Below are 22,571 nucleotides of genomic sequence, written 5' to 3'. Positions count from 1 at the left end.
CATTTCAAGGGTACCACTGACATGACAAAGACCTCAGCAGCTACTCAAATCATATAGTTTGCAAAGGCATTCTTTGTCAAAAAAAATAATTAAAATTTACGCTCAAACTTACTTAGAAAAAAAGACAAATACTGGTTCTGATATACTTGAGTTAGAATTTTTAAAATATTAGGCAAATATTAGTGATTTAAAGATGTTGATTCAGAGAATATTAGCTATTTACTGAATGTTTAAAAAGTCAGGTACGAATTAAAAAGCTCAATATGTATTTCTCAATTCTGCATAGAAATCCTTGGTTTGGTTGTTGGAATCATGTCAAATCAAATTTTTACTAGGTTTGAAAAAAACTGCATATATTCATGGTTTCCACAGACTAGTCAGGAGCTTGAAATATTGGTCTTGACTATCCAGTCAAGACCAATTCTTTCCACAGGAAAGTAATTCTCAGAGGAAATTATTTGTCACGCTACTTCCAATCGGAAGATCTAAACACAGTCTTTCCTCTAGCCTTTGGCACAACCCATAATAATTGGACCATAGGAGAGAGCAAAAAAAAAGTGGATCCAGAAGATGCATGCCAAACATCACTACCAGCTCAATCATTTGCTTTCTCACCTTTCCCCCCCATCAGGAATAATCAGTAGCTGAAGTATTAAATGACATGTCATACTCATTCACTGATGGAGGAGCAGGACAGAATGACATATTCTGCTGATCATTTACAGTTATTGGTTGTTATAGGGTATTAACTTGCAATACACAGCCCTGTTTGAATTTCAGATGAGCAGATGGCCAGATGGATTAGCCTGTAAAATTAATATTCCAACCCATACACAGCAGGACTTTGTATGGGTACCGACTGCTTCAAAATCCATGAAGTCATTTTAATGGATTTTATTTTTCAGGCCTTGCTTATTATTTCTTCCACAAATGCTGAAACCTGCAACAACAAAAGGCAATTCGGGAATACTTCAGTATTTTGGTGCCACAGCTTCCTCAAATATTTCTTTCACAATGCCAAGAGCACTCATTTCCAGTGCACACCTGGTGTAAGGACCAAAATTCATTTATCTAGCTTACAAGTAAATATTTGTATATCCCTATTGTACAATGAGGTGCGCAGTGCATGGGAGCTATAGATTGGGTGCCTACTTTTGGTGACAGGTTTTAGCAACACTATTGAAATTTTTCTCCAATAAACCTCTCAGTACTTCTCAGAATGATTCACGGCCTCCCCCTGTGTAGCCCCCAAACGACTGCATGTGTGCAGATACGTGGCAGATGTCATCCGCGGTCCCTGAACTCACTAGAACGCGAACGCAGGCGTGCTGAAACAGGAAGGAACAGCCCACTTGCTGGAGAAGGTGATAAGTTCCAGCTAAGAAAAACTGCAAATTTGTCACGTCACCTGGACCTTTCTGAAAAGCTCACCTCAACTGCAATCAGTCTGCCTTGGCCTCTGACCCATTGCAGATGAACATAATACAAGTCTTGAAGGAAACTTCTGTATTTTAGAGCCACCAGCTTGATTACTATTGATTATCTACTTGCCTCGATTGTAATTTCCCTTTGACAGTAGCATTTCGGCCTGACTGCTCCTTCTGGGGCTTGAGTTTTCTGTTCTTTTTCTTTTTCTTTTTTTTTTTCTCTTTTCCAGATTGCTTCCAAGAAACATATTTTGATTACTGATTTGGGCAGAGCAAGGGAGGTAAAAGAAGGGAAGGGCTCAGCTCTAATCACAGCAGGAACTTATTAAAGAAATCTCTCATTGTTCCAGGGTAACCAAGAAGGTAACTACTTTTGAAAATTAGACTGTCTCATAAGGTAAGTTTTCCTTCTCCCCTTTGATGGGGAAAAATATCATTTACAATAAACAATATATGAGACATTAGAATTCTCCCATATAGTTATAATCTCACTAAATAATGTGAAGATTGAAATTATTCCTACGGTTAAATTATTGGGTGGTGGAAAACTAAGTTTAGAACTGACTCTCAAATATGATGACCCAGTTGAATGGTTCAGTAACAATGACATTGGGCCTCCAAGTGGCAGATGAGGCTTCTGTTTTATTTGTTTGACAGTAAATATCTGGCCTGTTGCTTAGCAGCCATACACAGAAACAAAGGCGTTTCCAGACAAAATAAACTACATTACAGCAGGTAAATCTTTCACAGCAATTACCAAATGGAAATGAGAACTGAATTGATCATTGCAAAACAATCCAATACCTTTGTTTCCTGCAGATGTTTTAAGCACACAAATGGCAATTCAGGATTTCTTGACAGCAGTGTGAGAAGACTTCATATATATTAAAAAAAAAAAAAAAATACACTGATTTTGAAAAATTTTATGCTGAAAGTCCTAGAAATGGAGACCAACGTTTTCAAACTTCAGTCATCTGTTAAATCCATATTTAAGTACATTGAATAATTAGATTTTCTCTCAGAGACAATGAGCATTTACAACTGTTGCTGAATTCCAGGGAATTTTCACGTGCCCTAAGAGCATTGCACTCTTCTGGAACTGAAATGCAAATAACAGACTGAAAAGCTTTTGTGGATGTTTTAATAATTTGATATTAATTCTGTCAAGCCTTATTTCTACCCTTGCTGTTGCAAATGCATCCCCACACCCCAAGTTCTGAGGCCAAAACTCGTGGGTGACACTTACCCTTGCATGCTTCATTTCCATGCAAAAGTCTTCAGCTTTTGCAGGACTCACCTCCTATACCGAAAAAAAAGGAAATGCCAAAGCTACTCTTGCATATCGCAGCTGTACAGCTTTAAGGCAGGTATTTCACTGAGAAAGCAGCACTTAGCCTCACTGAGCAAACAGAAAGGGCCAAATTCTGCTCTCAGTTACCCTGGGGCATTCCACCAGAAGAAGGAATCTGCATGTGAATAACCTGGAGAAGAAACGTGTTTCCAGACACTTGAGCTTAAAGACTAAAAAAATGCTGGTGTGAATTCTGTCATCTTCTATTTTCACTGAGGGTTTTTTGGGGGTGGGTTGTGTTGTGGGATGGTTTTTTTACCCTCAGAGTTGATCCACAGGGCATTGTCATTATGTTGCTGTCTCACCTTTCAGTTGATAGACAGACTTCCTGCTGGAGAGACATTATTATTTAACCGGATCCACTCATCCTGCCACTGATTTGTTTTACTTTTGTTCCTGGCAAAGAACAGCAACTCTAGGTAATGTTTCTTTTCTCATTTGGCTAAGTCCTTCAGAACACTTTAGTAAATTAACCCCATGCAGTTCACTTAGTAAACACAGGATCTCCTGAAAGGATTTATAAAACTAAATTACTTCAGAATTTCCAGACAATCCTTGTTTTTCTTTCGTTTTGTCTGATACAAGCTTAAGAAAAGGCTCAGGAAGCAAACGTGAATGTTTAATTCCTCATCAAATAGGAGCTGTAAGCACAGTGTGAAAGAATCAAAGCAAAAAGGAGAGGTTTTAATAAACAATATAGATGAAGACATGCAAACTGTTTCCAGAGCAGAAGTATTATCGATGTATCTGCAATAATTTGTTTTTTAATTAGAGCAATCTTCTCTAGCTAGGATTACCCTTTAGCAATTGTAATCCCTCTGGAAATTCACATCCTCAATTTGACAACAACCAAGTTCTCATCATAAATTGAGTGTAAGCTGACTGTACATATATATGTGTATATATATTGATGATGCATGTTGTACTGTACACCACTGCCCAATGAGAAGTAATAGGCTTCCTAAAAATACTACCGAGTGAAATTTTGTCATCTCAATAATGTCAGGCCAGACAATAATAAGTCTCTTACATTTATCTGCAAATCTATTAAGAAAACATATTCAGCATAACTGTGCTCAATGGAATATTATCCCTCCCACCTTGACAGAATTTAGAAACTTCTATTGGATGGTAAAAAAGCTTGAAAATATTAGGTTGTAGATGGCATTCTTAAAACCTTCCTTGAAGATCCAATCTCAATTTCTGTAGTAGACAATGAAAATATCCCAGTTAAACAAAACAAGCCTTGGTTTGAACAGCAGAGTGACCAGCTACTCACCACTGATTTCGCACATAATTTCTTCTTTCTAACTACAATTAGGAACATAGTTTGCTCAATGGTGCCTGCATCCTAAACAAAAGATTTTTCTCACTACAGTGAAGTACAATGAAATCACAGAGTGATACAATTAGCTCTGCAGGATGCCAGTACATTCAGCACCTCATCCCCGCGCTGGCATGGTACGTGACAATACCACAGCAGAACTGTGGTGGTTCCCTGACAAAAATGTGTACGCTCTGGCTGGATTGCAATTCTTTTATAATCATTCATATATTTTCATTTGCCAGCAAGTTAACGTGATTGAGTCCTGTGAATACTTATCAAAAATACATCCACACATGCTGAATATTCCTGCACAGCCATTTTGAATGGTCTTTGATTTAATTCCTCAATCGACAGTGGAATCAGTTATCCTGTCAAGGAGAAGAAATAATAGTGTTTGTTCTCACGTAATTAACAGCAAGTAAACAGACAAAATAACTTGTGAATAGGCCATTGATTAAAGCATGTTTGTAAAAAAAGCATTTGTATAATTCAGATAATTGGTAAAAAAAATCAGGACGTACTGTAAGACAGTAGGTGAACGCAATAAAGCGCTGAATAACCTGAACACAACAGTTCTGAATCCTTTGCACTGGCAGTATTCCGGCCAGGGAGCTGGAGACCCAACAACTGATTTTTCACATGGGAAATGTGGAAATCTGCAAAATGAACCGAACTGGAATTGTCTGTGAGGAGAATGTATAAGGGTCTGAGAAAAATATACACATCACTTTCTTCTTGCCTCCACACTCCCCAAATGCTCCAAGAATCACCAAGACAACAGGACACCTTCCAAAGTCTTCATTAATGCAGATTTTAAAAAAAAAAAGAAAGAAAGGATTTGTGTCCTAACCCAGAGCATTGCAGTGAGTAACTATTTGACACGTGGGCACCAGGGAGGAATCCATAGATTGCCAGGCTGAGGGACATGCTTTATATGGGAAAAAAATTAGATACCTCTGATTGTTAGAAGTTAGGCAGAAATATTTTCAGTTTTCTCAGTCAGGATTTAAACACATAAAGGGGACAGGGGAGGATCACAAATGTAAGTCTAACCTACTTGCAGTCTGAAAATATACAAAGCGGCTTTTAAAAACCTAGTACGGGCACCACGAACAGTTTGGCTCCACAGAACTCTGCAAGCTCATTTGGGGGATGACAACATTAACCTGCATGAGGCTCTAAACTGGAACAACCCTTGCACAGAAATTAGCTCAGTTAAAACCAACTTAGATACCTCAACAGTCACTCTCCTATAGTCCATCCACCCTGGAGAATACCCTAAAACCTCTTACCCAGCAGAGGTGTCAGCAAGCGCTCTGCCCAGAAGAGTTACAAAATGGAGAGGGGAGAGGACACTCCCCCAATCTCACCATTAAATGCTGTGTATATCCAAAGAACTTCAGGTAGTGCAACCCACCACTAGTAACCCCCCCTCTGCACACAGCAGTAAATCCACATAGGTGTTCTGATTTCTTGTAAATACTCTGCCTCAGCGTATTTAAAGCCGTGAATACTTGAAGTTAATCGCTTTTGACTTCAATCCATAGGCAGTACAGGAATCAATTTCCTAACTACATATATAAAAATCAGTTTCCCCTCACCAAAAGAAAAAAAATAACAATAATGAGCTGAGTATAGCCATAATAACACACATTTATTTATAATGAAGTCAGGACACCCGAACAAAAGAGGTTTGCAAAAAAATTTTTTGGAGTATAAATTCCAGTTCTCTTCACTTTCAGTCTTCCTGCCATGGTTAGCAATTATTACACTTAAAGCCAAAGCTCTTCTAAAAGAGAACAAGAGCTGGAACTGCCAGCACAGATGCTTAGATATCCAGTTAATAATTTAGTAGCAGCAACCTATCAGGATATACCAATTCACATTCCTCCTTTTCCCCACAGAAACGTCTTCTTCGTGAAGGAATTTCTTTGGGAGGTCACTGCTAGAGAAAAGAGTGGACGGTGCTATCTGCAAGGAAATGCCTATTCCAGGCTCCAAGAATTAATCTGGATAACTTCAACAGACTTCTTTAAATGAAAAGTAGTAACATTTTTTTAAGAATATTAAATCCTCTGTACAGAACTCTTCTGCCACTTTGCAGCATTTTATCTGATTTGAAAATAATCTAGTTCTTGCCCTTGTGCAGGCCTATCAAGAGATCCATATAAAGCATGCAAATGAAAAGAAAAAAGTGCAATTAAGCTCTTTGCAATCTAAATTTTAAGTTTAGATAGAACAAGATTGAGAATGAGTGAACTATATCCAAAACCTAATGTCAAATTTGGGGCTGCTGTAAAAATCCCATTCTTTTCTTGTTATAAAAGAATATTTATTCATATGCATTATTATTGTTTATTAAATATTCCTCATTTTTTTCATTACTTTACAGCTGCCAATGCAGGTAAATGGTACCATTACATCTATTTCTCCTTAAGAGAGTCATCCAAATCAAACAATAGTTCTGCAGAGCAGCATCAAATATGATATTCTCATCAACTATAATATATAAATGGAAATTTCTAACTTCAGACTGTAAAAATATGCTCAAAAGTAATAAAGGTGGTGTGAAAGAAAATCAGCTGGAAAAAAAAAAGTTCTATGCTTTGACTCATCTCCTTCACCAAGCAAGGCAAGATGCTTATCAAAATAAGTTTTAGAGATCAACTCTCCAGATTGAAAATACACCTTTCTGTTAAATTTAAATGCTCCTATATTCTTCTGTATAGTTTTTTGCTATGTATAGGACAGAAAATTGAGGAAGTTTTATTTCACTGAGATCCAAATTCATCTCACTAACTGCAGGAATTTCTCTGGGGTGCCTAATTAGGAGCCCCATCAACAAAGGTTGCATATATAAGTCAATGCTGAGAGACAGCTTTAAAGGATAATTCAGTGTTTCTACTCTAAAATTGCCTCTTCTCATAGGTTATAGAGCAGGACTCCTAATCTCAGCTGGGTATTACAATTTGTTGAAATTAATTCTGGCCCCAGACCCTAGGGTTCTTTCAGTAAAAGAGTTTTCATTTTTTTCTTTTCATTCTCAAAAAATATTTCTACTCAGAAACCCAAGAAACACATAGGACCAATGCTCCTGTCTTTCACTTGGCCCTACAGGCTTCTGGAAACCTATGAGAAATACCATTCTCACTGGCGCCATGGCTTCACAGGGTCATAGCCATGGCCACTGTCTTAGGCTGTGGTCAGTGTTCCTGGCAGACATTTCTAGCCAGCTTTCTTGAACTTCAAAATCACCCCATTTCTAAGTCATTGCAATGCCCACTAAGGAGCTTGAACAGTCTAAGGTGGAATAAAATGCACAATGACATGGCTCCCCACCGCAAACCTGTTGTGTTTTTGAACACGGAAAATGCAAAACAGAGATCAGAGTAACTCTCTGCATCCATGACCCAGGAATTCATCCACCCTGGAGTCCTGAGGACGTCCAGGATACACAACTCCCACAAACATACTCTGCTCCTTAAGTAACCTGCTTGTGAATTTGGCACATGCAGCCATGAAACAGAAAAAATTATCAGATCGATGTATTTATATAACTTCTTCTCAGGATACACTTTACCACAGTCAAGGGACACAGCCTCGCAGAACCCCATTCCAGGCTCCATGAACTCAGCCAAGTCCAGTATTCTTTCAATAAACCAGGTTAAAAAAATCCAGGCTAGCAAGGTTGTGGATGCCCCATCTCTGGAAGTGTTCAAGGCCAGGCTGGATGAGGCTTTGGGCAACCTGGTCTAGTGGAGGGTGTCCCTGCCCACGGCAGGGGGTTGGGACTAGATGGTCTTTGAGGTCCCTTCCAACCCAAACCATTCTTTGATTCTATGACATGCCAATAAAGTAATGGTCATTTAGGAATGCTAAATGAGAATATTCAGCTGTCTAGGGTTTAGATGGGGGTGAGGGACAGACAAAACTATATTTCCCCATGCTCCTTTCCTTGAGAGACTATTTTTTTTTTCCCCAAAAAGATGCCTTTCTAAGGAAAAAACAATGATTTCTCATCCTTTCATACCGCTCTGTATGATAAAGTAAAAAAAAGTAAAGGGAAGAATCAAGAAGGTGGTTTAGCTTGGTTTTACAGTCAAAATTCAGGCCTATGTACTCCAGAAGGGCTGCAGTGACTGAAAAATTTATGAAATTATGATGTGAGAAAAAAGAAACAGAAAACAGAAAACCCTACAGAAATAGAGATTGTGTTGTCTAGTGTCCTTCAGCCAAGATTTTCAAGAATGACTAATGATTTTGGCTGTTACGATGCCTGAATTGCCTTTGTGGGTATTCATTTTCAGAAAGTGCCAAGTAGCTCTCCTCTGAAAGTCAAGCCTCTTAAAACTGTACACAGCTGGGAAACAAAAAAAAAGGAGGCATGGAAAACTTTCTTTAAATTTAGAATATGTTTTTGACTTGACTAACTTGACTACAATGCCCAAAAACACACTAGGAAAAAAGAATGTTAAGGGATCTGATTATCTGCTGTATAGTTGCAGTATTGCAATATATATCCCTGAGATACTCAAGCAGCTCATGAGGAACAGTAGGGATGATAATGTATTCTCTGACACATGTAGAGTTTAAAAATAGGCAAAAATAATGCCTCCAGACATTTTTTTCTTTGCTGTACCTAGACTGATACTTTTAAAGTATTTTGTACAATTACTAGACATCAAATTTACCACATTAGTGATTAGCCATAATTTCAAATATTTCAAGAGTGTTTTTTCAGAAATTAGTGGGGGTTTTTTCTAAATGCAGACACTCTCCTGCAGTTATAGATATACACGTTGAAACCGTACATGAAGCCTGCGGAAACTGATAGATCTGATTTGCATTTAAGAGTTCATATAACTACCATCAGGCCAAATGAGACTACACAGATGACTTCAATGAAGTGTGCGCTTGGCTGTCTTTATAGGATTAAGACCTTTTACCCAAGTATCTATCATGACATTCACTTATTTTCAAACATTCAGATATCCTAATATCTTAACATTTATTACAATCCACTTGAAAATACACCACAGCACACAGAATTATTATATGCTACAGGATACCATTACTTAGTTTCCAAGTTCACCAGGAATTTACAAATTCCCAGCAAATTACAAGATGCAAACAGATGCATGCAAGATTAAATCCCCTACCTCCAGCAGTTTTACAAAAGTTTTGCATGATATATGTTCATTACACAAAGCTAAGTGCCCACCAATCAAACTGCTATGAATGCCCCCAAACTGGTTATCTCTTTAGAAGATAAAGTGTGCTGTTTATATAACTTATTAAAAATTGCACCCTTGCATTCCTTTTTCAGATAAAAAGTGTGAGGGCACTGCTTTATCACTTTAACTATGTGTTTCTTTGAACATATTTGTGCTTTAAAGTAAACACCAATGGTAGTTTTTTTACCACTACTAAAATCAAAACACATCTTTCCAAACTAATCTGTACAATGGTTGGGAAGAGCCTTTGATTCAGTATTATAATTATAAACAGGCACTTAAGTCAGACACACTAAAAGAGCATCAGTCATTTAAAATCAAATTAACAGTTTGATTAATCAAACACCAGACTGTCAAGTCAGATAACATACCTGATGGCTTTGTTCACTTACCAAAGAGGGTTTCCACTTTAAGCGCCACAGATTTCATCAGCAAAACAAAATTTACTCAAGCAGAAAAATTTTATTTCCTTTAAATGTGCTCTATGGTATTACTAGGAAAATTCTCACAAGCCAAATTCTGCTTCACTTTCATGTGGTCACACGGCAGGAATTGAGAGACTTTACAGATATATTTCCTGTCTCTTTGAGGCCTACTTTTCAGGCAGAAAAGTGCAGTGGGATTCAGGAGGATGTACATTAACAGAATCAGCTCATGCTTATGAGGTATACCAAAGTGGTAGAAAAACAGCTTATTGACTTATTCCTGAAAGTTAGTGATTATTTACTAAAATAAGAATGAGAGGATGGCACATAGCATATGATACATTGCGTGCATTTTCACACCTGAATCCTCCTCCCCTCCATTAGAGTATTTTCTGTTCCTAGTGTATGACATGGAGTCTGAAGAACAGTCTTCTCTACAAATATTTGGAAAGACACTTTGCATTAGAGACAATCTAATTGCTGCTGTGACGTTAAAAGCACAAAATGGAAAAGGTCTCTACTGTCGCTACTCCCCCAGAGTAACAAAACACACAGACTGGAATATATCATGCTAAAACAGCCACACATCTGTAGAACCATTATGGAAAACACCAGCCCTGTGCCACAAAGCAGGGCATTCCTCCGTGCTACTGGGATCAACCAAAATCGGGAAAACGTGACTGAAGAATCGTCTTCTGAAGTGAAGTAACTTGTCATTGATCCACTGCAAGAACAACATATGGCAGCATGTCTGGCAGGAGGTGTCTCCAGATATGCTGTTATCTGGTTTGTGAAGAAAAATGATACACAAAGAAGGCAGACACTTCAATTGACCAGAAAGGTCTCAAAGATTTAAAGAGAGAGAAAGCCCCCTTTCCTCTGCAATATCCAAATGCTCCTGATGTTGGATGGAGGCAATCAGGCAAAGATTCTGCATGCTCCAGAATCAAAGTTTTCAATCCCTTGGCCTTCACAAATAGCCTGAAAACATTTATGAAAGTGAAGCTAGAGAGAGCTTCTCACTGTATCGGTTCACCCACTATTATTAGACACTGAAAGATTGCAGCTATGACAAACACTCCGAGTTGTGAAGCAGCATCAAGAAGCAGATGTGTGCTTCTGGGGATAGGCCCACTTTCAAAAGAATGATTGTAAATGCATGTCCTTTGCAATGTCTGATCTGGAGCCCATTTCCAGCATGGCAAGGAAGGATAAAATGGAAGTATGCCAAGTATACCAACATAAAACCTCTAAATTCATAGCAGACAATTAAAATGAATGGGAATAGGGACTAATTCCAGATTAAACAGCAGCAAAGGAAAAACTTGAAGAAACAAAACCCACCACCTCATACACCAAATATCTTTCTGTCACGATTCAGTATGCAGCCTGCAAAATATCTATGGATGTGTAACCAAAGAAAAATCAAAAATGCCTCTTGTAATGGTGTTTTGAAAAACTGATAAATTCTTGGCTTCATTCCACCACTGGTTTTGATACTTGTTTATTTATGATTACAATTCAAACTTTAAGTGCCTCTGTGCTTTCAGCCTAAAATACATATTATTTGCTAGTTGCATTCTAAATGACAGTTCTTTCAGCTACGTTTCGTTTCTTCCTATGGGGCTATTTGGGGGCTGAAGAGTCTAATTCAACTTCATGCATTTTAATGTTCAGCACTGCCCATTGATATGCTGTGACTATCAAATGTGAAAGACCTAAAGATGTGCAGAAAGTAATTGGCCAGTGGGATATTCCCCTCGACATTACATGAAAAAACCCTAAAAATGTGTAAAAAAAAAAAAAAAAACCCAAACAGAAAAAAGCAAGGAAAAAAACCCTTAACTCACTGCTTAAGTGTGTTAAGAGTGAAACAAAGATCATGGGTTATAGGAAAGCTAAAGGCTTATGGTAAAAGCATTTCTCTTGCTTACATTGGCATAAAGACAAAAGGTTTCAAAGAAAACGTATATGGGTTTTGCCAACTCATTACAGTATTTTTGCTAAAAAGAATTCCAGCACAGGTCAAAATCCAATGATATATGAACCACAATGTCTTCTGAGGTTTGGATCAACTATGCCCTGAAAATTATGGCTGCTTATCTAATCTCTGAAGCTTCCTTTCTTTCCTTTCCCTCCACAGTCTCTATCTCTCCCTCGACAGCCTCATCACAATTTACTACTACTCATACCAGTCCTTCTCACTGTTTTTAAAATATCACATGTAAATCCCACCAAAGCCTTTTTTTTCCTTCTTCTAACGGCAAATATCAGTCTGATGGCTGTTTCAGATATCAGCTCTCAGGAAAAGAGAACTGGTAATGTATTGCAACAGAAAGATTCAAATCCTGCATGTGGTGGAGTGAGTTCTTCTTTCATATCCACAGAGGCTTCCTCAGGATTGAATGAACTAGAACTCACCACCTCCATCCCACAACCCCAATGCAAAGATATGCCTTAGAGATCTATTGTATATACTGTATATAAAAATTCACCTATGTATTTGCACAATTGTATAGGCAATTTGGACTTTAAATTTTTATTCAAACCCATTACACCTGGAATTGATAGTTTGCTGTTGGTGTTCCTGAATGTGAAGAAGTGACTTCTTTTTAAAGCAAATGCTTGCTCTTCAAGCTAGATGAATCATCAGATGATGACGACTAATGGTGGCTATGTATTGTTTCACCTTTTATCCTCATTTATATTAATGGAGGCCTCGTTTTCAAAATCAGGCACCTAATTGCAGGCAATAACCTGTTCATGTCATGTTTGAAATATCTACCATACTGATCTAAGAACATTTTAAATCAAAGAAAATTTGATCAGGTACTTTTCTCTGGAAAAAGCAATTTTAACAAAACCCAAAGTCTTCATCGATTTTGATGAATCTTAGATGTGGTAGTTTCTAATGAACAATTGCTGTTGCATTTTTTAATTTTAATTTTATTTCTACTTCATAATTTCATTTATTTTATACCTTTGCCTTAAAATACTGATATGTAGCATGTTTCAATACTAACAAAGCAAAATCACTGAAGTATCAGGTTACAATGATTCAACATTTTAAAAATGAAATTTCTCAGAATTCTCATCCCATGGAAAACTTCAAGTTTTGCTTTAAGTTAGAACAAAAAGAGGAGGCTTCAACACATTTTATCCTGAATAACAGAAAAATGTAATTTTCAACCAGCAACACAATACCTAATTCAGGACTCTAATTTTAATAGCCTTAAATGAAAATGAAAGTGCTTAAGATAGATATGGGCTTCATTTTCAGAAAAACTCAGAAACACAAAATAATGATCAATGCTCAGGACTGGATTTTTAAACACCTGGATTCTTTATTTTTCTTCTCTCTTTTTATAAAAAAGAAACAAACAACAAAACCCTTTTCCCAACAGCATAGCCCCAGCTACAGGCAGTGAGGAATTATTCTCTTCCACATCCTAATCGACATTTGGTTCTGCCACTGACACCCTATCAGTCTTGGCACTCCTACAGGAAATCTCAGTATAGAGGCAAAATAGGGATGAACTAACCCCTTTAACCTTAGCGTCTTGACCACATGAAGATTCAGACCAATGCATTTTGTCATCCCTGTTCCAGAATACCTTCCTGTGCAGACACAATATCCTAGAACAACACAAGAAGACTGCAGTGTAAAATTACAATTTTGTTCATATACTATCAAATTTTATTCTATAACAGAATCCCTACATAGGAAGCTACGCTAGAATAACTGCAGTAAAATAGCTTATTTTCCTTAAATGTTTTTCAGGCAGTTTACCCAAATTCCATAGAAAAGGTCGCTTTTAACTGGTGTCCAGGAAAATTGTTACCACACCAACACCCGCATGGCAACTAACAACAGGAGTACCTGACCCAGTTTTTTGCCTCATATTTTGCCCAAAGTCTAAATTCACTTTAAAAAAAAATAAATATTCACCATATTTCATAACTTTTCTAAATCATATCAGCTTAAAAATATAAGCATCTGAAATGAACAATAGAAGGGAGAAGTTCAGACAATTGAGTAAATTCGTGTCCCTCATTTGCTGTAGACAAAGATTACCCTCTGAAAGTCTGTTAAAGATTCAGATAAAACTAATTCAGACTGAATGAGTCTTGTTTTCAAGCATCTGATCAATAAAACAGTTTTTTAAAAATATCAGAAAGACAGTGAACTTCTCCAGAAGGCCATCTCAGCTGAAATCTACACTAAAAGTTCATTTGCTTTAATCTGCCATATATAACATATATATATATATGTGATCTGGCACACTAACGTATATATTCCTCACTATTCCCAAGAATTTGTAGGAGTCTGGACCATTTCCTTCATAAATCTTAGGGGTGTAATAAAGAGAAGCCTTTCACAGTATGTCACTGTGATTCTAATTCCATTAACTTTATTTCAACAGAAACTGCGGCCCTCCAGATATGTGCTCCTGAGACTGCAGGATTTTCTTTTCCCTTTTGCATTAGTTTTAAATACAGGCTCATACAACTGCACAGAATAATAGCACTCAAAGGAAAAAAAAAAACAAACCTGTTATAGAAGGAGTTGTAATCAGCAAAATTCCAGAAAAAGGGGAGAAATGGGATTATTTTAATAGCTTTTTCATATTGGTACTTGCTGTATCTTTAGAACAAACATTTATGGAAATTAAATCAAGACTTTCTCAGACTTCTTGCTTCCTTTGCAACATTCTCTCCAGTTTTGGTCTATGTACTGCAGAATAGATTTAGCTCCCTGTTCACTCGCTACCTTTAGATCATGCTGTCCAAAGGGCATTTGAAGGAGAACTGCACCTAATTCGATCAGCCCAGCAGTACCAGACTGCATGGGATAAGAGGCTCTTCCCACAGCAAATAAACCAGGCCATATGATTCTTTATATTTTTAATTATAGTTGGTATTTCTCAGGCACTAATCAAAAGACAGCTCAGTCACCTACATGTTGTAACATTGTTTTAACCATCTGAAAGGTCAATACCAATAAAAATACGTGCTCACACTGAAAAGTTCCCTTGTTTGACATCGGCTGCCCCACACAGCTTGCTTATGTCCAAACACTATCCAGTCTAAAACCAGAGACTGGAAACAGCGTAGCCTCTGGCTTGACAAGGACAATGGTATTCACCCCTTTTTTCCACTTTTTGCTCGCTGCAATGTGAATAGCTGCAGTTAAAGTAGCACTTGACCATGCTCTCTGGGAGTCAAATCTGAATTCGCGTGCCCCCCTCCAGGGCAGTTTTCCCTGACTGCGGGCTTGAGGAAGGCAACTTGACAGGCAGTGTCAAGTTCAGGCCTCTTTTCTTGTCTGCTCACCAAGAGACAATAATTCAGGGCCAAGCCTACTTTCCTGACAGCAGAGATTCAGGAAAGAGGGGTGTATTATTTAAACAAAAGAATGAATTATTTATTCCATTGCTAGCAAAACTCTAACTTACACTTTTACAGCCTTACATAAACATCTGTGATCTGGAAAGAGAAGGTGCATTTCAAGGAGACTGCATAACCTCTGAGAAAAACTGACTCCTACCACCTCAGCTTAGAACATTGGTCATGTGTGTGATGCAGCAACATCTAAAGGCCCCAAATAAACTTGGGACTCCTTGGTTTAGGTGCTTCAACCATAAATGCTAGGGGATATTGCTACAAAGAATGTACTATTAAAAAAAAAAAAAGAACACAACAATAACAACAACAACAACAAAACACCAAAGAGAATGAGAAAATATGTTTATTTCCAGATTACTACTGTAAAACTGAGGCACACGCACATCAGGCTACGCTCAAAGGGTGTAGACAGTTAAGTATAACACCCGTCAAGGTATCTCATGTTGCTGAATCACAAGGTAACAATGTCTTTGTTACTCCAAACCTTTTTAGAATATGTGAACATATATAATTTACTACTTCTGAGTAGGACTATATGTATCCAGTGGATTTTCATGGTTTTGGACAGCACAACAATCCTTGAAATGACTCCAAACCTGAACAACAGTGTTTTAAAATTAACTCCAATCACAGTTTCATTCATCCTCGGTCGTGATCCAGCCCTGGAAGAGGCTGGAGATCAAAACCACCCATGATCACGTGTATTCTTACGTAAGAGCATCCATGCCAGGTCAGACCAAAGGTCTATCTCATTTGGCATCCTGGCTCTCACAGCAGCCAGTAGCAAATGCCTAAGGAAAAGTATCCGAGCAAGGCAAGTGCACAGTGATCCTTCCCCTGGTTACTCTGCCAGCATCCTGCAGTTTCAGGGCTTCCTGAGCCAGAGGTTCTGACAGCAGTTTTATATGCTGAATTACAGGATTCAAATCCCCAGCCCTCTACTTCGTGTAACAACAGGAGAAAGAAATGTTTGCAGTTAATTAATTCATGTGATAAGCAAGATCTGGTTTTTTAGCCTCAACACAATTTAAGTGCTCCTGCTGCAAAATTGCATTTGTTTAGGAACATTTCCATGTCACACATCTACACACGCATTCCATCGATCTTCTCATTTCATTTGCTGTTTGAAGCTGCACAGAATCCACAGTTTGTCCATAACAGATGCCAAAAGCCTAGAAACTTATTACACACTGCTCACAGTGTGGGTTCAGATACATTATCAGCATAAAAAGAAAAAGGCAAATTAGGCCACAGTAGGAGAACACATTTTTAATATTACAGTCTGCAGCTTGCATCTCTAATTTAATGCTGCTGTTTCCCAAAGTTATGCTGCATCATTCTAGGTTGCTGAATTGAAGAGATGACAGTGAGCTCAATTTTCACAAGCAACTGGGCAATGCAGATAGTCAGTGTACTTGACGAATTCCAGAGAAACCTTCAGGGCCAAAGTAAATGAGACATTTTCAAAGAATTCTTTACGCATTCATATTAACAGAAATTAGGTATGAATATGCTCGGTGTATCAAACTTGGGAAAAAGGGAGATTTTAGTGCATTCTTCCAAAGAACAGAAAGGAAAAACACTCAGCACCTGTAAGCAAAATGCATATACCCTCTTTAAGCTGTAAATGCTCGGTCCTGTTGGTTAAATACACACACCACACACAAACTTCACAAAAACTATATCATCTCAAGAAATCATTGCTTACCGAGAGGATTATCTGTGCCATTATGGCTTCTCTCTGGAGCTGACAGAGTTATCTTTTACATCGTATCTACTGTTTAGTCCAGCTACAGCAGGAATCTTGAAAGTAGATATCAAAGGATAGCAAAGAAATACAGTCAGTAAGGAAAAATAAGTTGCAGAACTTGTAGTTTCACTATGCATTTTCCCAAGGTTCTGATCATCTGGGGCAACTATGTTTTGCTTAATTTAAAGTTTCCTTTATGGAGAATCTCCCGACTAAGAATTAGATAACTGATATTAAAGGATTCCTTAGAGATAATGAAACTTTAAGTTATGTTATTTTTATGAAGTTATAGGGTTTTCTGGTTTGGAAGACAAAAAACCAGACAACTCATATATATGGGAAGTTCTGACCTGGTCAGATGGAAGCAGAAAGGCAAAAGCCTAGCGCCTGTTGACTTTAGGCTAAATACAAGTCTTTAATATTAGACAGGTTCAATTTCAACTGTTCCAGTACCCTCAGATTTCACAATACTGTTCAGAGATGGGCTTATCAGACTTTACCTGCTACAATTACTGCCAAAGGATGAGGAGTTCCTGTGTTGAACGTTTACTTTGCTAATATTCAGAGCATGCACATGCATGCACCACAAAACCAGTCACCAATGAACACCATGTCTGCTCTGGCTACTAGCTACCACGTAGCAGGCACAGTAGGAAATTATTCAGAATTGTAATTAATCTCATGATTATTCAGCCAGCATTTCATTTAAGATGCTTACAGCAGGTCATTTTATGTTGTCCAAAATAAGCAGTCTGCTACCATTAGATATTTCCCTCATGCAAACTAAAGAATTCACAGTACAGGAGGATTTCAAAAGCACTACACAATTTTCGTGTCAGCAAATTGTTATCAAAAAATGGCAAAAAACTAGCTGCTCTTCATGATGGATATTCAACATGTTTGGGCCTCTTCTGCATTTCTTGGCTTGCTCTGGGGAATGAACGGTTTGAGACCTTTTGGTCTCTATTATAATCCAAAGTATTGTGTTACTTGAGCAAACAAATTAAACACAGTAATTAACTGGGAAGAAGGTGTCTGTGATTCTTGATATCCTGAAGCGGAATTAAGTTAGCACTGGCACTCATGTATCGAACATATTATTACTGTTAGATGTTTATTCAGCAACATTGCAGGGCCTCAGAGCCTTTAAATTAAATTTACATGGCCAGTTTTTAAATAGAGAATCAATAGTGCATGTGTCTGTAGTGTTTAAGATATGTATGAATCATCAGGCAAGCTTTTAATTGCCATTTTTGTCATGATTTTTTCAGGAAAATATGTATAAGAAGATAGGAAATGTTTAAAGAAATCAGGGCCATTTGCATCTCTCACTCAGGAAGAAATCAGGATAAATTCTTGGAAATACTAGATGTGTGGAAAAAAATGTCCAGTTGTTTGAGGCCTAAACTAATCTATGGAAAGAACTTCCTCAGAAGTGTATGTTAGAGATATCAGCCTGAAAGACAGCAAAATGGTGAGCTCTGAGTGACAGTGGAACAGTGAATTGACAGGGTTCAGCACTGCCAGACAAAAAGTTCTGTAAATTAATTAGTAAAAGTAACAAACCTTCTACACAGTCTCCACAGACTCCAGAGTGAAACAATCACTGCAACTACCAGACATTTTTCCCCATCTCAGTAGGCTTACAAATCAAGAAAATAGGCAAGAGCACACTTGACTCGTAACAGTTGGCCAAACAAGGTCAGACCTCGTACCAGAAAGTGGACAGCACGTGATATTTAAGGAAAGACTATAGAAACAAAACAAGAATTTCTTCTATGGTACCCTTCCAGTTGTGGCAACTTGCAGTTTAGGGATAGCCTGACCCAAAAGTTATGTCCAACCACTCATTTATGTTTAGCAGTTTATCATAAATTTTTATTACATTCCTTATAAATATGTTGAGTAGTTCAGGTCGTACTGCAGACTCTATGGAAGAACACACTGACCACCCCTTTATGAAAACCCGTAATTTTTTCTAGCCCCTGTTTTTAATCTTTAACTAGTTATTATTTCATAAGACGGCAATACATTTTAACACTATTCATTCTTTTAATAATGAGGCTGAATTAGAACATAAATTCCATACTGTAGCTAGTGATTTAACAATTCCATATTTGAATTCTTCTAGAGCTCCTGCAATGGCACTGTGAATCCCGGGACACAATTCATCTCGTCCTGCTGATCTGTCATTTGCACTTCTGAGTTTTCTTGTTGCTGTACTGCTGGCCAAGCTGCTTTTAGGAAAAGGTTTTTTAAAATTTTTTCTTTGATAGGTGGTACACTTTTACTCTGAGCCTCTAATGTAGGGTCTTTAATAATTTTACCCTGTTGGCTGCTCTTTTAAATTTCTGTTCAAGAAGCTTTCTCATTTTTATGTGTTTTCCCTTTTTGAAGTTAGATATTACTACAGTGGGGGTTTTTTCCCTTCTATGGGACGCAAACTTTGAATTTCTCCTGTTCTGTTCAGCCTGACAAGTAGTAACAACTTGAATTATACTGTGTGCCATGTTGAGGATTTATTCAGACATCCCTTCTCCTGTTTTTTGATTTTTGACTCATCACTAATAGAGGAAAACATTCTAGAAAATACCAAAGACGGTACTTCTTAGTGGCAAAATTGCAAGCCTGAACTGCTTCTGATGCATTAGAGAAATTCCTATGCCACTGAGTCAGCCTCTGGGAGTATAAGATTGTCAGAAACCACGAATTATGATTCGTTGGTTGCTGATGAATAAAGTTCATAAACATCTTTCATACTATGGGGCAATATTTTTTTATGTAGAAAAAACAAGAATTGTTTAAACTGCTTGCTTGTAATCATTATTTTGCTGCATAATAGTAAGATTTCCTCATTTTTTATATATAACAGCCATAAAGTTATCCCATAGTGCTTATATTTTGAGTATGTAAGGATAGTCAAGTTAAACACAGCTTCATATTCAACTTTCAAGAAAGTCCTCAATGGCTGGTTATTTTGCAAGGTAGCAACTAGAATCTCAAGAAAACAAAACAAAGGAGAAGACTTGCCTACCATGGAAACTTTCACTGCCACAGCTTTGTTAAAAGTAGGAAAGAATTATGGTAAACCAATAAAAATCCTGGTGTAACTGAAGTGATATCATCCCACCCCACCCCTCCCCCCCCAAAAATAATCCCTTTTTCATTAATTCGACACTCAAAATAAGCTCTGGCAAAATGGTTCTCATTTGCAGCTGTAATTATGGAATTTGCAGTCTTAATTATGGAAATTTGTAAGCATAACACAACCAGTAAACCTTGCATAGATAAATACAGCCTTAGCTACATTCATAAAATAGCAGTTAGTTAGCAGAACAGTATTTCCTAAATGCAAGCAGAGCAAAGGCTAATACTGGTTTAGCACCAGATCCGAGGCCCTACATACACGAAAAACAAGCATGATGTAATCTGTATCTGAATGACTACTACTGCAAATTGATTTTGAGACATTCTGGAAAGGCTAATTTTAAAAATCAAAGGCAACTTCATTTTCAGAAATGTGTGGTGTTTTAATTTAATTAAACATTGGATCTTACATTGTTTGGAACAGACTTACACTTGTGTGTCTAAAGCCACAAAATAAATAAACAACTGCAGCAGCCCATGTGTTATTTAGTTCATATTCAATCCCCCATCTTAGGATGTGTGTAGGATGACATGTAGGATTGGAATAAAAATACTGACCACATGTTTCTGCTAAGCTGGTTATCAGTAAAAATTACTAGGGTTGATATTTAAAGGCTAGATTTTCAGGAAAACTCAGCATTCAACATTTAGACACCTAACTCAGCAAACAGACTTTCAAAAGAACTTTGTCCCCATGTTGGCACTGAAATGTATTAATTAGATTTCCAAGGACTCGGTCCTACAAGGCATCAGGCATTCTGGTTCTGCAGCAGTGAGGCACGTTCAAAAATCTGCGATAGGTACTGAGGCTTGATTAAATTAAAGAAAGTTTGTTTCCCATTTGTCTGAGACCAGTAGTTGGGGCCTTGCTCACTTGTTTCTATTTGGAGAAGGAAAAAATGTATACAAAGTCCTGTTTTATTGAACAAAAAGAAAAAAAAAAACCAAAAAGTGAATATAATTATTTTGAAATCTAAGTCTGCCCTTCCATTAAGTACCGTACATCTAAGCTCTGCAAACATCTCCACGTTCTCTGCTGCCATCTCTGCTTCTCTATTCATTTAACTTTCTGTTCACTGATGTCCCTCATCCACGGACCCCTGCAAATCAGCTGAACTGGCAAGCATTCCCCTGAAATTTCTTATCCCATTGGTTTTAGTTCACGTTTGGCTTTTCCACAGTCTTGGACAATGGCTTCTTACTGTTTCAACTATCACCACATAAAGGCAGAGGTCACTGTTCTTTCTCTCTAGCTCAAGTAAAGGTGATTTTTGGTGGTGAAGAGCAGCTGGGCAGATGCCACCTTTAATAAACACAAAATAAAATCCTGCACAGAAATTGCCCTAAGGGCTGTCAAAGCATCAGTGTAAACTATAAGTCATAACTGGATCTGTGATCACTCTACAGATTATAGATGGCACTCATTACTGCCAACATGAGTTGTCCACTCCTGTGCTACACGATCATACTTCTTCCCTCAAGTCTCCATGGCCACAGTAATTCTGCGACAATGGGACTACTCCTGCACTGCTCACCCATATGCATGAGCCATATGAGCCATACCATCTGGCTTTATAGCTTACGTTAGTAGCACCGTGACAGCATTTGCAACTGCTTCTGTGGGACATTTGCTTTTGTTTCTATGAAGCCTGACAGCCTCCCAACTGCAGCTCTTCTCCAATGCACAGTGAGCACTGGTCAGGGATGCCAAGATGATAATGGCAGTTCCAGCATTACATCTGATGGCATCTTTCTGCTGCCACGTGCAAAACCTCATACAGCCTTTTATCCCTAGTTTGCGCTTTTACACACATACATACAGCTGTTAAAATTGCAAGCATTTTTCACCAAAGGGATGTTAACTCCTACGAATTTATCACTTCTACAGAAAGCTTTTTGGATAAAGGGAATTAAAACTGTTCTTTAAAATGATGCACATTCCTATTATGTGTAGTAAACATCATGCTGAAAGAGGGGGAAAAAAGGAAAAAAAAGAGCATTCCATGCAGCTAGCAGCTGTCAAGCATCAAAGATTTCATTTCAACATTATGTCAAAAATCACAATGCTTTAAGGCTCATCAAAACATGAGTACATCTCCAAGGCAGATGTTGAATGGCTGGATTATAGAAAACTTACAAAAAAAACCAAACCCAAAAACAACCAAAAAAGCACTCACCCACACATCTACAATTTTTAAGAAAGAAAAAGCATCCATACAAACACCACAATAACAGTTACCTTTACTTTTGTCTACCTTTCTAATTTGTCATCTGCATCTACTATCTCTAGCCCTCCTTTTCTCAGCTGCTAAGGCCCTTTCAAAGTGTCTCAGTAAACTCTCCTCGTTCTGATTCCACTTGCTCTCCAGCCCTAAGAGACTGCTTTTTAGTGACATTTGTCTTTGTGTAGGTCATACAGATTTTTGTATAAGTTAAAAATATACATTAATGGACTCTGCAAGAACATATCCAGCTAAGGATTAAAAAAAAAAAAGAAAAAGAAA

At 37.7% G+C, this 22,571-nt stretch overlaps 1 long non-coding RNA gene across 1 annotated transcript in view; it reads right to left on the bottom strand.

Moving 5' to 3' along the window:
- Positions 1–22,571, bottom strand: part of LOC142600610 (uncharacterized) — a 147,163-nt gene that overhangs the window by 93,888 nt on the left and 30,704 nt on the right. Inside the window, exon 4 of the long non-coding RNA XR_012834187.1 lies at positions 13,307–13,400. This is a non-coding gene — a long non-coding RNA (uncharacterized LOC142600610). The remainder of the gene's footprint in view (positions 1–13,306; positions 13,401–22,571) is intronic.

The sequence above is a fragment of the Balearica regulorum genome, chromosome 2, assembly GCF_011004875.1.
Source record: "Balearica regulorum gibbericeps isolate bBalReg1 chromosome 2, bBalReg1.pri, whole genome shotgun sequence".
Lineage (NCBI taxonomy): Eukaryota > Metazoa > Chordata > Aves > Gruiformes > Gruidae > Balearica > Balearica regulorum.
This window is presented reverse-complemented; position numbering and strand designations above follow the sequence as displayed.